Below are 5,043 nucleotides of genomic sequence, written 5' to 3'. Positions count from 1 at the left end.
GTGTGCAAGAAGATAGCATCAATTATGACAACATATAGGGTGAGAATAATAGGGTTGAGAATGGAGCCCTGGGAAATACTGAGGTTTAAGAAGGAGGAAGAGAAGCTTCACAATGAGGTAGAGAAAGGAAGGTTTGGGAGATAGATGGTTAATTAAAAGAGGATACTGTAAAGAAGACAAAGGAGTAGGAAATCTCCGAAAAGAGAAAGTGGCTAACGATAATGACAGACAACAGAACGATCACATATATTTGACTTGGACATGACCAGAAGCCTCTTTGTGATGAAGTTTTTCCATTTTGATAAAAATAATTTCAACGAGAAACTCATTATTGGTAATTATTTGTAATTAAATTATAAGTGAATGTAACTAGCAGTATTAATTTGATAAATTTTGAGTGAGGGACAGCTCTGCGATTTCAGTACAGTGTAGTAGAAAGCAGAGTATGAAGTATGATGATGGTTGTTACAGTTAGTTTAATTTCTTTAAGATAGAAATATTGGTGGAATATGAAAATCTGTGGCATTTTTTTCTGCTCTCTGTTAAATTCATGAAATATTGAAGCACCCACTTTTTTTCTGTGCTTAGAACATTTATCCTTGGCTTCTTAACTTTCTTAAAAGTTGGGACACAAAAATTTCAGCAGTTTTTAGCTTATTTCCAACTTTATTCAGGAGTTAAGATCATTCCAAGGTTGTCATCATTCCTTTGACTTTTATTTCTTAAAACTGTCTCCAAGATGCTAAAAAGCTGATTAACTACACTAATCAGGCAAGTCAACCTTGTTTGATGCTGGATTGACATCAAAGAAATGATGTGAAGATGCAGCAGGGTGTAGAGATTGCAATCTCAGCATCTAGTAAAATACTGGGAATGGCAGAGTAAGGACCAGCGAAAATCCTCCCCTTCATAAAAACAATGCAGATACTGGAAAAAATTGTCAGAATCTCCTTTTTCATAACTCTGAAAGTTAACCAAAGATTTGCATCAATCCAGGAAGTATACATTCAAGAAAAATGGCTGAAACACAGTAAGATCAGTGAGTTTCATGGCATTTTAACTTGCCTTTTTCCATTTCCCTTTTCCCAGCTCTGCAGGTAAACAACAACTTGTCAGCAACTGGGAGATTGTGGCTGTGGGAGGGAGAATGGAGTTGCAACCCTTTCTTAGAGAATTGTCTTTATTCAATTTGTTTAGTGGTTCTCTGGAAGACCCAATTCACACTGTTTGTTTTTACATGCCTGCACTTGCCTAGTGCAAATTGACTTTTTACCAAAAGTATTTGTCAAAAATAATCAGCAGCAATTGTTTAGCATCAGAGCAACTTGAGGTGGTGGATACAGCTGGGGTAAATAATAAGCTAATTAAAAACTTAAAAAGGAAAAGCTGAGGAATTATATGACCTTAGGGGACTTTGAAAAGTGTTAGCTTGCAGAAATGGGCGAGCTGATTAAAAAATTTATATGAAAATTCAAGGAAATTAGAATAACAAAATAATCTTCAAAAGAATTTGAAGATTACACTTTCCAATTTCAAAACTTACTACAAAAACCAAAAATCAAAATAGTGTGGTATTGGCCTAAGGATATATATATATATAATAGAATAGATAGTTCAGACATAAATCCTATGGTCAATTCATTCTTGACAAAGGTACCAAGAAAATTTAATAATGAGAGAATATAGTATTTTTTTTAGATGGAGTCTCGCTCTGTTTCCAGGCTAGAGTGCAGTGGTGTCATCTCGGCTCACTGCAACCTCCGACTCCCTCGTCAAAAAATTCTCCTGCCTCAGCCTCCCGAGTAGCTGGGATTACATGCATACGCCACCACGCCCTGCTAATTTTTGTATTTTTAGTAGAAACGGGGTTTCACCATGTTGACCAGGATGTTCTTGATCTCCTGACTTCATCATCCACCCACTTCAGCATCCCAAAGCGCTGGGATTATAGGCATGAGCCACTGCGCCCGGCCAAGAATATAGAGAAAGGAAGGAAGGAGGGAAGGAAGGAAGGAAGGAAGGAAGGAAGGAAGGAAGGAAGGAAGGAAGGAAGGAAGGAAGGAAGGAAGGGAGGGAGGGAGGGAAAGAAAAAAAGAAAGGTGCTGGGACAACTACATAAGCATATTTAAAAGAATGAACTTAGCCCTCTACCTCACACCCTCTACCAAAATCAACACAAATTATATCAAAGTTTCAAACGCAAGAACTAATGCTATAAAACTCTTAGGATAAAACATAAGTGTAAATATTTATGACCTAGAATTAGGCAACAGTTTCACAGACATGATGCCTAAAGCAAAAGAAACTAAAGGAAAAAATAGATCAACTGAATTTCATCAGAATTACATTTTTTTTGTGGACCCAAGGTTACTATAAACAAAGTGATAAGATATCTTGCAGAATGTTAGCAATTATTTCCAAATTATATATCTGACAAGTATCTTTTATCAGGAATATATAAAGAACTCTTGATAACTGCACAATAAGAGAAAACCCAGCTTAAAAATGGGCAAACAATTTGAATAAACATTTCTCCAAAGAAAATATACAAATGGAAGCTAAGCACAGCAAAAATGCTCAACATCATTAGCCATATGAAGTAAATGCAAATCAAAATCATAGTTGGATACCTCTTCTCCCACACTAGGATGGGCATAATAAAAAGATAGATAATAACAAGTGTTGGACAGGATGTAGAGAAATATAAATTCCTGGCAGAATATAAAATGGTGCTGCTGTCAGGGGGATCATGGCAGATGGGATGCAGGACTAGATTGCAGCTCCCCCTCGGACAGACAGAGCAGCATGTGGAGGCTCGCATCATGAACTTTTGCTCCAGAAAAACTGCAGGAATACATTAGGAAAGCCGAGAGAACCCACAGACCCTCTGAAGGAAGCAGATTGCTCCTGGGAGACACCCCAAATACTGTGCTGGTATCCACGACTGAGAGACCCATAGATGGTTCACAACACAGGACTCTGCGCAGACAACCCCCAGTACCAGCCTGGAGCCTGGTGGACTTGCTGGGTGGCTAGATCCAGAAGAGAGGTAACAATCACTACAGCTCACCACATTCCTAGGAAAACAGGGAGAGTACTACATCAAGGGAATACCCCATGGGACAAAAAAATCTGAACAACACCCTTGAGCCCTAGACCTTCCCTCTGACAGAGCCTACTCAAATGAGAAGGAACCAGAAAACCAACTCTGGTAATATGACAAAACAAGGTCCTTTAACATCCCCTCAAAAATCACACTAGCTTACCAGCAATGGATGCAAACCAAGAAGAAATTCCTGATTTACCTGAAAAAGAATTCGGAAGGTTAGTTATTAAGCTAATCAGGGAGATACCAGAGAAAGGCGAAGCCCAATCTAAGGAAATTAAAAAAAAAAAAAGATACAATAAATGAAGGGAGAAATATTCAATGACATAGATAGCATAAATAAAAAAATAATCAAAAGTTCAGGAAACAACAGATGCCCTTATAGAAATGCAAAATGCTCTAGAAACTCTCAACAATAGACTCCAACAAGCAGAAGAAAGAACTTCAGAGCTTGAAGACAAGGTCTTTGAATTAACCCAGTCCAACAAACACACACACAAAAAAATAAGAAAATATGAACAATGTCTCCAAGAAATCTGGGATTACATTAAAAAGCCAAACCTAAGAATAATTGGCATTCCTGAGGAAGAAGAGAAATTTAAAAGTTTGGAAAATATATTTGGGGGAATAATCAAGGAAAACTTCCTTGGCCTTGCTAGAGACCTAGACATCCAAGTACAGGAAGCTCAAAGAACACCTGGAAAAGTCATCACAAAAGGATCATTACCTAGGAACATTGTCATCAGGTTATTTAAAGTTAAGACGAAGGAAAGAATCTTAAGAGCTGTGAGGCAAAAGCGCGAGGTAACCTATAAAGGAAAACCTATCAGATTAACGCAGATTTCTGAGCAGAAACCCTACAAGCTAGAAGGGATTGGGGCCCTATCTTCAGCCTCTTCAAACAAAATAACTATCAGCCAAGAATTTTGTATCCAGAGAAACTAAGCTTCATAAATGAAGGAAAGATACAGTCTTTTTCAGACAAACGAATGCTGAGAGAATTTGCCACTACCAAGTCAGCACTACAAGAACTGCTAAAAGGAGCTCTAGATATTGAAACAAATCCTGGAAACACATCAAAACAGAACCTCCTTAAAGGATAAATATCACAAGATCTATAAAACAAAAATACAATAAAAAAACACAAAAAACCCAAGATATACAGGCAACAAATAGCATGATGAATTGTATGGTACCTTACATCTCAATACTAATGTTGGATGTAAATCGTCTAAATGCTCCACTAAAAAGATACAGAATTGCTGAATGAATAAGAAGTCATCAACCAACTATATGCTGCCACAAGAGACTCACCTAACGCATAAGGACTGACATAAACTTAAGGTAAAGGGGTGAAAAAGACATTCCATGCAAATGAACACAAAAAAGCAATCAGGAGTAGCTATTCTTGTATCAAACAAAACAAACTTTAAAGCAACAGCAGTTTAAAACGACAAAGAGGGACATTATATAATGATAAAAGGACTAGTCCAACAGGAAAATAACACAATCCTAAATGTATATGCACCTAACACTGGAGCTCCCAAATTAACAAAAAAATTACTAATAGACCTAAGAAATGAGATAGATGGCAACTCAATAATAGTGGGGACTTCAATACTCCGCTGACAGCACTAGACAGGTCATCAAGACAGAAAGTCAACAACAACAACAACAACAACAAAAATGGATTTAAATTATATCCTGAAACAAATGGGCTTAACGTATATATACAGAACATTCTACCCAACAACTGCAGAATATACATTCTATTCAACAGTGCGTGTAACTTTCTTCAAGATAGACCATATAATAGGCCACAAAGCAAGCCTCAATAAATTTAAAATAAACTGAAATTTTATCAAGCACTGTCTCAGACCACAGTGAAATGAAACTGGAAATCATTCCAAAAGGAACCTTCAAAACCATGCAAATAC

The sequence above is a fragment of the Chlorocebus sabaeus genome, chromosome 21 (assembly GCF_047675955.1).
Source record: "Chlorocebus sabaeus isolate Y175 chromosome 21, mChlSab1.0.hap1, whole genome shotgun sequence".
In the NCBI taxonomy this organism is placed as follows: Eukaryota; Metazoa; Chordata; class Mammalia; order Primates; family Cercopithecidae; genus Chlorocebus; species Chlorocebus sabaeus.
The sequence above is the reverse complement of the archived record's forward strand: the minus strand, read 5'-3'. Positions refer to the sequence as shown.